Source organism: Lepidothrix coronata, unplaced genomic scaffold (genome assembly GCF_001604755.1).
Source record: "Lepidothrix coronata isolate B3197 unplaced genomic scaffold, Lepidothrix_coronata-1.0 Scaffold2, whole genome shotgun sequence".
Lineage (NCBI taxonomy): Eukaryota > Metazoa > Chordata > Aves > Passeriformes > Pipridae > Lepidothrix > Lepidothrix coronata.
In genome coordinates, this window is record NW_016690182.1 from 4,674,262 (window position 1) to 4,691,463 (window position 17,202).

Here is a 17,202-nt window from a genome sequence, read left to right on the forward strand (position 1 = left end):
TTACATGCAAATCAATTTGCAGCTTCTCATTTATAACCATAGAATTTACTGCCATGGCAATTTAAGGGAATGAACTTGTGTAATATCAGGGGATGGCAGTACTAATTGGTTACAATGGGTATTAAATATAAAATGTTGATGCTTTTTTAATATATGATTGATATAGTAATATATGTTTGCACTGGTGCTGTATTGATTAATTGATGTTCACCCTAAGACAAATATTCTCATAAAAGAGGTGCTGATTCCTTTGAAAGTCAATGTAAAGCAGTGCATTTTCAGGTTGTTCTGAATGTTTACTAGAAAGGGCTTTGGACTAAAATGCTTGTATCCTTTTCTCACTCCTGTTATATATTCTTCTGTGAATGCACATCTCTGGATCTCAGCTAGCAGCCTGTATTTTCCTTCATGTTAGAAACTAATGGTAGAGAGTTCTGCTAACTTTGAGGAACTGTGGCGCATCTTGATGCTGAAAGAACTGCTCAGCTTTGAAGTTAGAGGGTTTTTTCAGTGATTTGAAAATAGATTTCTAATTTTGAGAGGCAGAATTGGAGTTGCTGTTGAGGACTGTGGTACCATGAGCTTAAATTACAAGAAATGTATTGCAGATGGGGATTATTCACTTGATGCTGAAGCTGTGGCATTTTTCTTCTTAAGCTTGACTTTCTTCCTTCTTTTATAACAAAGCTGGCTAGGAGTCAGAGGTAGAATGGTGTTTAAAGGCAGGCAGGGTCAGCATGAAACGTTTCAGTGGGGCTGGTGACATTGTGGTAAAGCTGTTTGTGAAACTCTACAGGGGTCTACCTGGGCTGAGTACAAAGGCACATCCTTAAAGCAGGTGCCTAACAATGTCAGTGAAGTACTGTAGATGCTATGAAGCATTTAAAAATGGGGTTTGAATTCTTGAATGTGAGAATATAAATGAGAATATGAATCATTTGTGACCTTAGCTAATCTTAAAGATTAGCTTTCTCTCATATACCTGAACTGACTGCGGTCAGGAACCTGCAAGGGCTTGCACAGGGAAGGAACTGGGAAGCAGTGGAACTGGGAAGCAGCCAGTGCCACATGAGTTGTGCAGACAGGTGCATATGTGCCTGTTTAGGTTCCCCTCCACAGGGCTCAAATGTTTGTAGCTGTAGCTGAGCAGAAATGATCCCTAAAAGAGGATACAAAATGGTCTGAAGCCACAGTCAAACCCCTACCTGAATTAGCAGCAAAACATCGTCATCGAAGTTTGGATGAGCCCAGAAGACTGAATTCAGTCTCCTGGTCCAGCTTCTTCAAAGTCAACTTTCTGATGATTTCCTTTGGGGGCTCACTGCCCCTGCATACATCTGTGTAATAAAGGCACCGAAAGAGTACACATCTTTATTTCCTGTGTTTTCATTTCATCTTCATTTTCTCTTCCAAGTTCCCCTGTTCCCTCAGGACTGGTTTTTTGCACTGAGTTGTTTGGGTTTTTTTCTCTGTGAAAATATTTTGTTCTGGTTGATTAAAAGGAGGTTTGATTAAAAAAAATTAAAACAAACAAACCCCCTCCTCTCCATGGAGATGTGACTCAGTAATAGGATTTTGGAATATCTCTAGAGGGAAATATAGATCTTGCATCTTTATATGCTGGAATGTAATCCATTTGTTGTCCCCTAAGATCAGGGAACTTACATATGGTGCTTTTTTTTTTTTCTGATATGTTAATGGGTTTGGTTATTGCCACCAAACCATATCCATATTATGTGTTATATTAATGTTTATGCAAGAGCCTGAACTGACTTATTTTGCAGCGAAGTTCATTGATTTCCCCCTTGATTTTACTTGGCGAATAGATAAAACTAGAAGATCCTCAGGGAACACCTTCATCTTGTGGAGGCCACCTGCAGCTTGGGGCTGGGAGGCTTGTCCTGGCCTCTGCAATGTGATGCTGACCCTCGTGATGTGCAGGAGAGAGAATCATTTGATTGCAGCACAGTAACGGAGGAGAAAGTTGCATGTAAGGTCACCTGCTGGAGTACTTCTTTGAAATCTTGTTAAGCTCCAAGGAGTTTTGTACAGTAGATATTCTTCAGTATTTTATTAGAAATCAAAGCAAAGTTTCTGTGTTTTACAGGCCCTTTAGCACATAGAGTCAAATCACCCAATATGCCTGATTTTTTTTTTTTCAGTGGTTCTGCAAGTATGAATGTGCCACTAAACTACAAAAGAAACTGAGTTTAATCCATCTTCTTGTTCTGCAGAGATTATTTTAGTTTTCTATTGGAAAACTAATCTTTAAAGAAATAGCTGTCTTTGCTGTATAAGTAGAGGAGATTAATAGTTATTTACTGTCTTTATGCTTAATGATAAGCACAATGCAATGCAAAATCTCTCTAGAACTCTAGGCAGTGGCCTAAGTATTTAGCAGCTTATTTGACCTTACTGCAGACTTCAGTATTCACCTTTTAGCTTTCAGCTTTTATAGGAAGATTCAGTGAAAACAAGTATTTGCAATTCTTATTGACAGAAGATAAAAGAAATCCTTCAGGCTTCAAATATGGTCCAGAGCCTGCCTTGTTCTTCTTAAGGAGCATGAATGTACTTTTTGCTTTTTCTGTTTTTCTTTGGCATGTGACAGAGATCAAAACCAACCCTGTCAAGGTTAGAGAGAAACAGAAACTGGAATTTGCTTCTTTCCCATTTTCCATATTTGCTTGTGCTGGAGAAACAGAGCCAGAGACAGGAGGGTTGACAGGAGGACAAAAGAGCATCCCAGAGGACTAGAGATATAGTCAAAACCAGTTTCACTGTCTCAGTTGCTTTACCAAGTCAGATAATCATTTCATGTCTTGGCCAACCTAGGAAATAATGACTGATTTTTTTTTTTTTCATTGTCCACTTACTGCTTCCTTTTCATAAAAACAGAACTAGGGGAAAAAAATTCTTTTTATTTGTGTTTTAGCTCTTTGCTTTGGGGTTGGTATAGAAATGGTTCTTGATTGCATTTACATTTAATCTTTATCTTGGTTTTAACAAATAATGTTTATGCTTACTATATAGCATATGTTTTGCAAATATGTGACATTAATCTCATAATATAATGTTCTTACTGAAAAAAAATATCTTTGAATTGACTTCATAACATTAAAATGAAATATGATCATACAAGCCCAGGAGATGGTGTGGCTTTAGTAGAAGGCATTCAAGATTGTCTCCTACGTAAAGCTCTCAATGTGAATTTATTAAAGCTTAATGCTGTTGTGATTCGAAGTAGTTGTTCAAAGGCCCCATTTTTTAGAGAAGGAACTTGCTGTTCCTTTGACTGACCATATAAACCTAAGTGTGTTTGTGGATTGTTCATAACAAATCCCTGAGGTTACAGAATTCCTTAAGGGATTTAGAAGAGTGAAGATCGAGACCTCAGTCAGAAGTCTCAAGGCTGTGAGCAGTAAGTTTTAAAGATCTATTATCTATTTTCACGTACAGCTGTCTGACAGTAAGAGGAGCATGCTACACTGTTAAGTCTTAAGATGACATGTTGGGACATGGCTCTGCTGATTTCTTAATTTATTCTTTAAATTATTTTCCAGCTAACTTTGCTAACTCTTAGTGCTTTGAGAACATGCAAAGAAAGAAAACCAATCATTTGTGTTTTGATTATATGATTACAGAGTAGGTTTCTTCTCTGAACCAGCTCATTTGCACAATTCTGGAAGCCAAAATCTGACTGATACCTGATAGCTGTGAGCTGTTGTGCTGCCAGCTCTCTGCTGGTGTAAAAACAGCATGGCAGAGGCATTTGCAGGAGAAAGGAAGCACAATTGTGCTCTGCTGCTATTTGGCTGGACACGGATCTGTAAGGATCTTGTAAAGAGCTATATCTAGCTAGTCTATGTATAAGCAGCTTGCACCATGGCTACTATTTTACACTTGTGTGTTCCACAGGGTATCAAAAAAGCTAAAATTACAATATCAAAATAGAAGCTGCATCTGTCAGTCCTGTTCCATGTAGTACACTGAGTGTAATGTTAAGTTAGTCTTCTCCTTATGAATGAGTTAGTTGAGACGGGAATGAATGTTTGCATATTTGGATCTATATTCATTGAATATATAATTTATGTATCATTTGCTTTTCAGCTATGTGCTGGGTTTGTTTTCAGGTATTTACTTAAGAAATGTAGTAGGAGTCTTACAAAACAAAGCAAAAATCATCTGTGTTAATTCATTTACTGAACAGGGAAAATGTCAAGGGGTTTAACTTGCTTTTGTCATGGTAGTTTCTCTGCTTCTAAAGGTGCTGAGGAAAGGAAACACATAGTTTATGAGGATTGTCACTTTTCTAATAGCTAACCTGTTCAGAAAGATTTTGTTTCTAAAAGATTTAACAGTGCAATTCCTTGGGACTCATTATTAAGCAGATCAATAGAGATCAATAGAGCTACTGTAAAACAAGTGCAAGGGAATATACAAAGCTACATCTGCTGACAGGTATGGGAATAGAATAAAAATAGGAAAAAAACTCTTTTTGTTTGAAGCACTGGCTGTAAGGAGTTGTTTAGGAAGTGAAAATTTGTGTATTTACTGACATATTAAATATATATTTCTTCACTGTCCACAGTGTCTATTTTCACTGAGACCCCACTTCTTTTCTTAAAAATAAATAGTAATTATTAAAAAAAAAAAAAACTGCAAAAGGTTTGAGACATCCATTTCATACCAAACCTATCTATTCAAGACAATCCAGCAGTGTCTCTCATTACTGATTTACTCATTAAATCTTACCTTCTTAATATATAAAGATACAAGTATTTGATAAACAGTTGAATAGGGTGGTGATCTTGGACAGAAAGCAATACAGAAATTCTGAACTGTAAAGTGATTCAAATAGACCAAGTGATTTGAAAGTGAACTTGGGAAGGAATTCTCATTTTGTGTGTTTGCGGTGTGGAAAGAGCATTGATACTTGTCTGTGGTCAGGCCTCTGAGTGTGGTGGATGTGCCTTTTGATTTGCTCTTTGTTTAAAGGGTCACGTATGATAACTGCTCAGGAATGTAGCAGGGATCTTGGATGTTGGTTACTCCATGCTACCCTGCTGCCTGTCTTTCCCTCAGCTCCCTCAGGCATTCTCCAGCCTAGGGCTTGTCAGGGGCTCTCAGATGGAGATCTGGGTTTCTGTGAGCTGGGCCAAACCCAGAGCTTTGCATCTCCCTGAGGGCAGTCGCCCTCCATCCCTGTGCTGCTCCTGCTCCCTCTGCTGAGCTGGGCCAGCACAGAAAAGAGGAATATTGAGGAATATTGAGGTGAGCTGACCCAAATGGGCCCTAAGTCAGCAAAGAGGCTGAACTGGGCAAAAGATGAAGCTGAGACCAAAAAGGATTGTCTGAGGAGGATAAAATTAAAACTTAGAGGGCAAGGAGAAGATAAGACTGCAGATTTTTTTTCTTCTCCCTGCCTTTTCTGTTGAGATTTAGAGCTCTTGTCACCCTGTATGAAATGTGATGACAGCCGAAATACATGTTTGCAAGAAGTTCTCGGAGCCCAGCAAGAAGTGTGCACAGAAGTGTGCTGGGCTTCTGCAGCTGATACTCAAATCACCACATGTTCAGGGTGACTCTTCTGAAAGCTCATAGCCTGATTAGACTTGGAAGATTTTCCTGGAAGTGTTTTGTAGAGAGATTGTTGGCCATCAAATTGGACATCTCTTCTCTGATTGTGAAAAGAAAGGGGATGGAAGGAAGGAAATACTTTTTTTCCTCCATTTTCTTCACTCATTTTGTGAGAATGCCTGATAGTTTTGATGTAGATTCCACCCCTTTCCTGTCTTCCAAAATTAAAAAGCTCTGATTAAGATAATTAACTAATATCTCAGCTTTGATTTCACCTAACAGATCAATCAGTAAGAAATCATAAGCATGTAAAACCAGAGCCTTATGAAGAACAGCCTTGATAGATGATGATATTATCTTATATGTACACTGAGGATTTTTTTTCTGGTTGGGAAAATACAGTAACAATCAGCATACCATTTTCCTATCAGAATAGTCTGATAGGACTAGTAAATATTAAAGGCAGTAGTACCCTAAGTGGAGTAGTGGCTTATGGTGCCCCACCCAACTGGCTGAATGGTGCACTGAGTGCCCTAACTGAAAGTTATCCATAGACTCATTACTCTTTCCTTGTGCAAGACCTGAGTGTAAGATGAGAGACAGTCTTGCCCCAAATCATGTTCTACTGCCCTATTCTGTCTGTGTGCAATAACCCTTACCCCCACAGAGATCTAGGTCTGTGATCTGAATGGCAGAGCAGAAGGGAGGTGGGATTAAAGGCAGAGAAGGCCTGTGGTTGGTGTCCCCTCCATCCCAACACCAGCAAAAATTTGGTCCCCTTCGTTCCCAGTTCTCCCCACGCTGCACCTTCATCTCACAGCTGTGTCCCCTCTGCACTGTTGCTGTCTGGAGGAACAAGCTGGTACCCCTCACTGTTGTGTCCCCCACACATTCTTCCAGATATCCATGGATCTCTACTGCACCACATCCTCCTAGAGATAAGCTGGGAGACCCCCGTTCTTCCCAGCAGTGGATGAACCTCGTGCGCTGTTCCCCTCCCTTGGAGAGGTTACAGGCTCATTGTGTAAATTACCCAACTCGGTGCTGGAAAATCATTTCCTCCCAACAGTGCAGAATCACATACCAAAACTTCATGTTCCTGCATAAAAATACACGAAGGAGCAATTTTCACTAGGAAATGAAGAGAAACTCGGGATATGGTCTTTAGGACCTGCCCTCCTCTGCAGCACAGGCCATACAGCTCCACAGCTATTTCAGCTGTACGTGCCTGTAGGAAAGGAGGCAGGATTTACATCTATTACAATCATTTTGTACTAATCTGCGGGGAATGTTAGAGACAAATTGTCTGACATTTAGGTTTAGAAGTAGTTCCCTAAATACCCAAAGTGTATTACTGCTAATGCTTTGATGCTAATTTGGTATGTTGTTAATATCCCTGCCTCTCTCAGGGATAATGGTGAAATGCTGCACTTCAGAGACTTGGGCTGGGATCTGTGGTTCAGATGGTGTAAATCCATGGTTGTTTTGCCTTTTGTATGGTTAATCCAGGTTTACATCTGTGAAACAGAAAACAGTTCATTGGCACACTTCTTTCTTTTGTTTTAACGGACTTGTAAAACTAAGCGAAATTCTGACTGCTGATCCATGGTTTTTACACCCATTTAGATCCCTGGGATTGGCACAAATATGTAAGAAAGGAAGATTTAGAACTTCTCAAATTTTTTTATAGCACTTCTATAAACCATTTATTGCTTATATTGAGTTCAGTGGTTGTTAGGTCAGTCCTATATATACTGTGAGGGCAAAATGCTTCTGCCTCTATAGAAAAAATTGATGAATTGATGTCAGATAGACACTCTTGCAGTTAGTTTTGACAGCAATACTATAAATCAATCTGATGTGCTCTTGTTATTCCAAGAAAGTAGTTAAGAAACACTCCGATATATCCTGACTTACAGTTGTTCCAAGGACATTGGCTAACTTGTCATGGTAGAGAAATGACAGTAAACATTTCCCTGAAAGTGGTGACTGTCGTGTGGGGGTGTCCAGGACATAGACCTTTAGCACTTCACTAGGAGTTAAGCTTCCATTAACAAATACAACCGTCGCTTCAGCTGCCACAGACATGTGGCTGTGATCAGCTTGGCTAAAGGATCTCTTGTTTGGTTTCCCGGTTTACTGCATTTGACAGGTGTCTGGGAAATGGGCAGAAGTTTGTTTCTGCAAAAATGAAGTTCAGCCAACAGGACAGAAAATAGAAAAGATGGTCTTTGTGAAGAAAAGATACTTAGGGCGGTTGTAAGAGCTGTGGAGTTTTTTTTTTCTGCTATATCTCTCCTGATCTTGACCAGGACTCTATCTGTTTTTAAGGTGAGGATAATACTTTAGTTTTCAGGATTGTTGTGACAATAAAATCACCTGATATTGGGAAAGTGCTCCAAGAAAGGCAAAGAAAGAGTGCAGATAGGGAAGGCTTTGACCTGGATTTTTCCCTCAGGGACCTTGCCTTTTGGGTTCTGAGCCTGACTGCAAGCACAGAGACATTTGACTGCACAGTCCACAGACATCTGCTGTTGTGCATTGAAAGTCAGACAATATTAATGTTTCAAAAAACAGAACCACAGGGCAAAGTTTGCACCATTTTCCATGCTTGTTGGAAACACTGTCACTGGAAGGAATTCATGTGCTGCCGTTTTACATTCTCTCTACAGTGTTTGTCATGTGAATGAGTTATTAAGCTGTGAATGCCTCATATATTCTGTAAATTACAGAGTAGAAACATTCAGCACTACTATTTTGACCTTTTCAGCATTCTGTGATTTGCTGGGCATGCCATTCCACATCTTTTGTTTACAGCCTCACTAAAGTGTAGGGATGGAGCTGAGTGGGCAAACAGTCAAAATATACGGGGCTGTGAAAGGTCAGGGTCATGCATCACAGCACCACTGTTCAGTGGGCAGGGAAGATTAAAATCTAGACTAACTGTTCTCATGATTTTTTCCTTCTTCACTGAAAAATAATAGAGAATTGTGTTTTGTAATCTGTTCTGAAGGTAACAGGGCAGAAAATGAAGACTGATGGTATAATTTTTATTTCTTAAAATTTCAATATCGTAATGTCATGAACTTAGAGGCCATGAAAATCAAAACTGTCATAGCCTTTCAAAAGAATTGAGATGGAATTCCACTCACCAAATCTTTGCTTCATTTAATCCTTGTTTGATAAATGTTGCTCTTACCTTCATCCTCAATACCCTTGCGTTTGTCTCCATCCTACAGAAACAAATAGTTTCTATTAGGTAATTGAACTTCGACCATTAGAACGAGGTTGATTTACTGTACTTGTGTTAGACACTACAGTCCAACGAAGACCAAATGAAAGATGAGCAAAGCAAGATTTCTCTTGAAATGAAGAGATACTTTTATTACCTTCTGAAGACACGTTACGTGACTTCCCAGGACCTCAAATCAACTGGAAAGTAAAAAATCTAGGAAGCAGTAATGTGTAGAAAGGCAGCAGAGGCACGCTAGTTTCTACCCCACGTTTTTAGTTTTAAAAACAAGCCTCACAGTAAATGACTGTAACTTTCTAGTACTGAATGTGTTTTTGTTATCTGCTTATACTATATGAGAAGCTTACTAAGTTTTACATACTTGGCTCTAGTCCCATGAACAAGTGAACATGATTAGTCATGAAAACATCCACAGAGATCTCACTAATGCACAGTCAGGTGTGCAGTTAATTCAGCTCACAGGAGCTTAAACACTTATTCTTTGAGTAATGATTTATATTACTCAAATACAAATTTCACTGATGGTCTTGCACACTGTGTTGATTAAAAGGCCTAAGAAAATTTCATTTTACATCTATTAGAGTCACAAGTGTAAGTGAACTACATATGCCACTGCTATAATCTCAGTGATGAAGTTTGTAAAAGGTGCTACATGCCTTACTGTGCAAATTCAAAATGTTTACCATGTTTCTCTGATGAAGCTCAGTTGTTTGAGTTGAGAATTTAAATATTTAGGATGCACTAATTTTAAAAAGAAAAACAACAGGTGTGTTAAGAGTGCTTTTTCATTACTAGTGAGCTCAGTAAATTATAGCAAGTAATCTATTCTATGAATTTTATCTCTCTTTATGAAGGAAAAGATTTTCCCTGTGGATCTTTCCTTAGACACATCCTCTAAATGCTTCTGGACTTGACACACTATTTTGAATAGTTTATTGCTAAGTCCTGAATATGCAGGATTGGAAAAGTGAAGCTGTTATGATTGGTCAGGCTGATCAAATCAAACTTTGTTTCCTGATTACATTACTGTTAACTCTTTTTAATGATTTCCTGATCTGCATTGATGAATTTGAAATCCAATTTATGGATAATATTCTGTAGCCTGTCATTCAAATTGTTGGTAGCAATAAATATTGCAGGCAGAAAACTGCTCTGCTGAAACATTTGAGCATTGGCCCAGTGAGGTGAATGCATATAGAGTAAGCAGAGGATTTCATTTCTAAGTGTAGTGGGTACTTGTGGTTTAATTTCACCTGAGTTCACCTGCCTTTCATGCTTTACTCAGTTTGGAAACTAAGTTGTGGGAGCTTCACTATATGCAGTAAGAAATCTGCTTTACTAAGGATCATTGACCAAGCACTTTTATTTAGGATTGTGGTTTAACTTTTCTAAATATCATCTGGCATAGTGAGTGGTGTGTAGATATCAAATTGTTATTCAACCTGTGGGCACATTGCCTCTGAGAAGGGATCTGTTGCATTTGAGCAGTTATTTGGAGGCAGGCAAGCATGCTCCCCCTCTCAGTGTCAGGATTTCAAACCCCAGCGTCTCACAATCCAGCTCATCCCTTCACAGCCTGACCTCTCTTGTGTGAAATGTGTCCTCAGTCAGAAGACTCGTAAACAAACTTGCGATTCCAAACACCTACATTTTCAGCAGGCATTTGGGGGTTATGAGCCATAGTTTTTCCTGTAAAAAAAAAAAAAAAATCCAGGAGAGCCACAAGTGAATTACAACATTATAGTATATAACAGCAGGCCTGGCTGTCTTAGATTATTAGAATAGCTTTTTAAGAGGAGACACCAGTAAATCCTCCCTGGGAATTTGCAAGCATCTTGTTTTCTGAGCTAGTTTTGTGTCAGGACCTTGGTTCACACCTGTCATGTACAATACTCTGTGCCAGCTGTGTAGTGAGGTGTTCGACCAACATTTCAGCAAAACAGACCTTGCAGATTCATTTTTTTCTGTGTGATGTAAGGCTCATGTGTAACTATCTTGTAAATATGGGTGTATGCACATCATTGTCTTATTTGCCTTACAGTCTCAAGCACTGAAATCCCCTTCAGAGTTTCCATTAATCTTGTTTTTCAGGCCACATTAATTAAATATTTCTTGATTTAGAGAGCTTTGGGGAATTTCTGCTGCAAATAGTATTTTTTGAATTGTGACACTGTTATCCTACATAACCATCTCAAAAGTATTCAGAAACATCACTTCAAATGTTTGGGGGGCTGTTATCAGGAGCTTGGTGTATGTCCGCTTCTGGCACTGCAAAAATTAAGTGACAGATTGGAGAGGCTGAGGGTCTAAATTATGAACAGAGATGCTAAAACAGCAGGTCCAGTTTAGTTCATTTTGTTCTAAGACAGGCCACAGGTACTTCTGTAGAGAGAGAATATATGGTCATTAATGTTTAGAAATATAGAATAATTGTTGTCTTTTGTTATGTCAAAAATGATATGATCTGATATGTTTGGCATTACATGCTACTGCCACCATGGCATGCCTTTGAAAGTTTACATCATTGCTTTATTTCTTTAAAAATGAAGATTTTTTTTTTTTTTTTTTTTTTTTTGCAATTTGGGGTAGAAGCAGGTCAGGAGAAGGGCATGGCATCTTCTTGTCATTGGAAGTTCAAGAATTTCTTTATTTTTGACTCAGAAAACAATTTTCAAGACATAATTTAAACTCAGAATATCTGATCAATGTAGCCTGCTGCCCATGTCATGCAAGTGGTGGCACTTTAAACAGACCTTAACCCTCAAGTGTCAATGAGCACAATATCTCCTGTAGGAAAGGGTGCATGGTCTCATAGTGACAGTGCAGTGTTCCTTCTCTGACATGAGCTAGATTTCCATCTGTGAAGCCATTGCTCTCCTTTTGTTCCTGTTTCTAATGGTATGAACAGGATATATTTTGTCTAGATCTTTGGGAATTTTGGAAGTATGTGCGGGGGTTGCTTGCTGGGTTTCGTTGTTGTTTTAATGCAAGCCAGATAAACTTTTTTAAGCAGTTGGTTGTTTTTTTTTTTGACCAGACAATAATGAATGATTATGAGATCAAAAGTGGGCAACAGAACAGCTGGCATGAGTAAAGACTCTTATTTTTTTGCTATATCCCTGATTGAAATCACCAGTTTTCAAAGCCGATGCTGACTCTGTTGAATCTAATTTAATTCCTGCATCAACTCAGTTGAAGCATAAGTGTAACTGGGAAGGAAACTGATGTTCTCTAACGAGGTCTCGCAGCCAAATGCCACATCTGCAGTGTCAGACACGTGAGTGCCCACAAACACCTGTTTTAATAAACAGCCAATTTGCTAATGCTCAGTTATGCCCACAAATAGCATCTGTTTCTGGCCTGTTGTCTACCTGAATATAGCATCCTTCTTAATCAGTGAAAGCCTCTGTTGCATAACTAGTCTGACTCATTTTCCACCCAGAGATGGGAATTACCCACTCTGCTCTCTGCCCTTAATATCTTTGAGGGAATTGGTGGAAAATAGAAAGTCTGCTGGAACGGTTCCACCCTCCCTTCCAAGCAAATAAAGCTGTCAGGGCTTTGATATGTGCATAAAAATAAATACATTTTTAGAGCTGGATGTTATTAAAATATCACATTGGCTGAATGATAATTAGTGATGGACCAGTGGAGCTCCTGGGGCATTCCCACGGTGGATATTGCTTTAATGATGCCTCCAAAAAAATGCCCACACATTTATAGTGGGTTTGGATGCTCGTTAGAGAGAAACAGGAACACCTTCCTGACACCTAGAAGTCAGAACCACCTTGTCAGCTAAAAGGACCCCGGACAACTGATCCATGCAAACTTGGCATCACACACTTCCACTGTGCTAAATATGTGCTGTGCACTGTTTGCCCATGGGCTTTGAGGAGAGCCTGGCATATGGACACAGTAAAGACTTACCGTTCTTCCTCAGGAAAATTTTGTATCTTTAGGTTGAAATTCCAGATCTAGCAATAAATTCTGTGTATAAAACCCTATTGCTCTGTGTGCAGCCTTACGGTGCCAGTAAAGGAGTAAATAAAGCTTATTACGCTATATAATCTCTAAATAATATCCTGCCTTCTTCTTTGAAGGAAACAACCTCAGGGGAGAAACAGTGGTGATAGAGACAATCCTTTTCTCTTCCTGGTATGCCCCACTACTAACTATAGAGATGCAGAAGTGGATTTAGTTATTAAACTGTTTTATTGCTTTTCTTATTAAACATTCCTAATGGGATTACAACTAGAGGCCATTGCACTTACACAAGAATAAAGCATCTTCTGACCTCTGCCCATGCATGTAATAAGTAATATATTGTCTGCTATGCAGTTATTACAAGTAATAATGAATTGAGGATACAAACTATCAGGCAGGAGTGAGGGACCAGAGAGACAAAGCAATGAAATAGCAATATTCTTGTAATTTTAACCTTTCAGGAGCAGCATTGCAGCTGACCATGTGCCCAATACAATAACCTGAAACAGCATAATAATATAGCCAGGGAGAAGCAAATCTCCAACCCAGCAAAAGTGAAGCCTTGACTTAAACCTTTATGTGAATTTTTGTAAGCCAACCTGTGCTGCTTGTTAACAAAAGACAATTCCTAAATATTTCATCCTCCATGCTAATTCTGCCCAGCAGATTGTATTTGGTAGAGAAATCAGATCAGTGGAAGCCAATCCAAACTGCTTTTGGCTTGATTTTATATTTTATAGAAATCAACCTGCCCAAAGTGTTATGAAAAAAAATGTGGTTCTGTGGCCTCTGATTAAAAAATGTGATGGAGCTGATTATTCACCACTTACACTACATTTTCAACAAGAAGTATTCATACAGTGCAAACTGGCTGCATAGTGAGAGATGAAGCACCAGACGCTTAAACAGCTTCTGTGACTAAGCAACCAGCAGTGGTGGATGTTTATATTTTGAGTCCATAATGCACCCTGACAAGGGAGGCCACTGGATAGAGGTAGACAGAAATAAAATTAAAATTGAATAAAAACAACTGAAGCCCTGGGACAAAATTGCAACATTCTATTTTTATTTTTGAGACATCTGGTCTCACTGGGATTTTCTGAATGTCTCTCACCGAAGTTGCATATTAAGTACCTTGAAAGCAAATGATGCAGCACAGAAGGGAGCTGGCTACTCGCTGTGCACTGAGCAGAGATTTTTCATTTCATCCATCATTCACAACGTGCTGCAGTACTTTCAGAACTACTGAACTTTTCTTACATAGAGTAGAACAAGACCAAGAGCTCCATTTGCAATGTGGGCTCTGCCTCTAAACTGAATGCAATAAGCTGGTTTGTAATTGCTGGGTTTAGTAGCATGGTTAATCCTATAGAATATTGTGTGGTTGTGCACTCTGCTTTTTAGGATACACAATTATCAGCTTTCAGGAGTCATTAATTGGTTATTTATAAATCATAAGACTGACTTACGTATCAGGCTCAAGGGGGTTTTTGCATTTTGTTTATTGTAAATATAGGTTGTACTCTACCTGTAAGTACATAATAAGAACTGCACATTAAGAACTACTGTCCAGCTTCTCCATTTCCCACAGTATATCCCACAGTGCCTATGTTAATGGATTTATGGCTTTCCAGGTCATCCCACATCTGACCATCCACACAATAGAGAGCACACTGCATAATCATTTACTCCGAATAGCAGTAAAAAAACGCAGCTGGTCTTGCTGGTTTACTAATAGTTGGCCAGCTTTGGGAGCTGATCTCTCAAGACCCTTCCTGGTTCAGCATCCATTGTGTTATGATTTAAGAAGCTGGAGATTTTCAAAAGGTCAAGACTCATGGTAAAATACCAAGATGTTGATGGATTTGGCAGCATATATCTCTCTCCCTGTTTTCTGTAGACCACTTAATTGCAGTTAATTGAAATTCCGTAATTAAATTATTAAAATATCTTTCATTTGTCAGCTTCTTAAGTGCACTTTTGGTCTTTGCTGTTAGCGTGTGTCAGTGTGTGCAGTTGGAGAGATGTTGTCATCTGTGGCATCCAAAATTATAGAATTGTAGAATAGTTTGGGTTGGAAGGGACCTTTAAAGGTCACCTACTCTATTGCCCCTGCAACGAGCAGGGACATCTTCAATTAGATCAGGTCACTCAGAGCCCCATCCAACCTGACATTGAATATTTCCAAGGATGGGGCATCCACCACCTCTCTGGGCAACCTGTGCTGGTGATACCCACTCTCATCATAAAAAATTTCTTCCTTAGATCTAGTCTAAATCTATTCTCTTTTAGCTTAAAACCATTACCCCTTGTGCTATTGCAAGAGGCCCTGCTAAAAAGTTTGTTCCCATCTTTCTTATAAAGCCCCTGTAAGGACTGAAAGGCTGACATAAAGTCACCCTGGAGCCTTCTCTTCTCCAGGCTGTACATTCCCACCTCTCAGCCTGTTTTCATAGGAGAGGTGTTCCATCTTCTGAATATCTTTGTGGCCCAGTAGATCCAATTGAAGCTTTTTCGATTTCCATCCTCAAGATCCCTTAAATGTTTGTGATCCCTAAGGCATAAAAGGAAATTATGAAACATGTAGGTATGTAAGTGTGGCTGGAAATTTTTCAACCTTGGAGAAGGTGGAATTGGAGAGTTTTAAATCATTTTGCATTTGTCTTTTACTAGTGAGTGAGCCAGGCTGAAGAAAGTGGCAAGTATCATTCACAGCGCTTGGCTTTGGGGATTTGGTGTTTGAACTTAAAAACCTTTCAAATGCTTGGGATTTCCAGCATTGCAGTTCCAATCTGCCACAGGAGATGGACAAAACAACAGAAGACAATTGCTGTTCAGTGCCTAAAAGAGAAAGCTGTGCCTATGCATGAGCAAGGCGTGTGACACGGGGCAAGCTGGGTTCATTGGGTCGGATGTTCCTATTTGTTGTTTGAGCCCAATAAGCACTGTTGAAATTGCTTTCAACTGCACCAAACCAAAGGCCTAAAATGATTTACCTTTCTATTGCTGTGGTGTTCAGGCTGTGTCTGGCCTGTTCTCAGATCTCCTGCATTACAAAGTTTTTATTTTTGTCGTACTGCAAGAGGTCAGGGGAAGGGGAGATCCTAGGAGCAGAAAAATCTCACTTAAACAAGCTTCTATTTGTTTCAGTCTTTGAAAAGGTGAGGATTTTCGCAGCCCCTTGGCACCCTGGGTGCCTGCTCTGCCCTGACCAAGCATCAGCATCACTGCAGTCATTGTGTGCACAAAGGTCTCCCTTATCTTTTGTGAAGTAGATGGAGTTGTTTTTGTGAAGTAGATGGAGTTGTTTTTGTGGAGAATGAGGAATTAACTGTTTTGTCCTGTGACTTCCAAAGAGTCACTCTGGGCCATGCTCAGGTAAGTCTGGAAGCCTCAACAGGTTCTTAGACCTGAAGCATGTGTACAGTGCTTGGATTGTTCAGATTTCTGACAGACAGAACTAACTTTGACTTCTTCGGTGGTTAAGTTTATGAAAGAATCTGCAAATTGAATTTTTTTGGGGAGAAGAACTATGAGGACTACATTCTTCACATCCCCTTTTTGTCTCTTCTTGCAGAAGAGGAGATTGTGGGGCCTGTCAGCCTGTGTCATAGACTGGCTTCCACCATTCATGTGAAGTACCTCTAAAAAAAAAAGCTTTGTAGCACCTGCAGCTTCTTGCAGGAAATATCCTTTTATGTTTTAGTGCCTGACTGGCTCCATGTGTCACATTCACCTGAGTTTCGAAAATCATTATTCCTTGTGGATTTTGTGCTCACCTATGAGGACAGTGTCTGTAAGAACCCAAAGCACGTGCAGCAATGTTATTTCAAGATTTATTTTATGGCAGTCTCATTTCTCTGCATGCTCTTCCTGTGCCTCGTGAGATTAAAGTCAAACTTCAAAGAACCATTTTCCAAAACAGGAAGCAAACAATGATTTAGCAAGTCCATACCCCATCATTCACCATTCAGACTTGGGAGAATGGCAGCATTATGTCACTGTCCTAACTGTGAATGTTGCCTCTAAATTTGTACGTTCTAAGGATGGAAAGTGAAGCAGCCTTTTTCTGATAAAAGAAAGGCTGGTTGTCTTTGATGTCATAGATAAATGCTTTGATAGTTACTTTTAAATTGCTTTATTGCCAGAAATTTTCAATGAAGCCATAAAAGAGGAAAAAAATGATCAGTCTAATTGCCTCAAGATGGATATGTAATGCATAAATCTCTTGCTTAATGGATCTAGTAATAGACCACCTGTTTCAGTTGGCTTTTCCTGTTCAGAATATGAATGAATGATTCTCTCAGATGATTACAAAGAGAAAACACAATTGCACCATCAAAAACTCCATGATTTTTCTTTCTACTTTTTTTCCTTGAGGTTGG

At 39.3% G+C, this 17,202-nt stretch overlaps 1 protein-coding gene across 1 annotated transcript in view; it reads left to right on the forward strand.

Moving 5' to 3' along the window:
- The window catches only part of IL1RAPL2 (interleukin 1 receptor accessory protein like 2), a 367,348-nt gene that overhangs the window by 260,202 nt on the left and 89,944 nt on the right, over positions 1-17,202 (forward strand).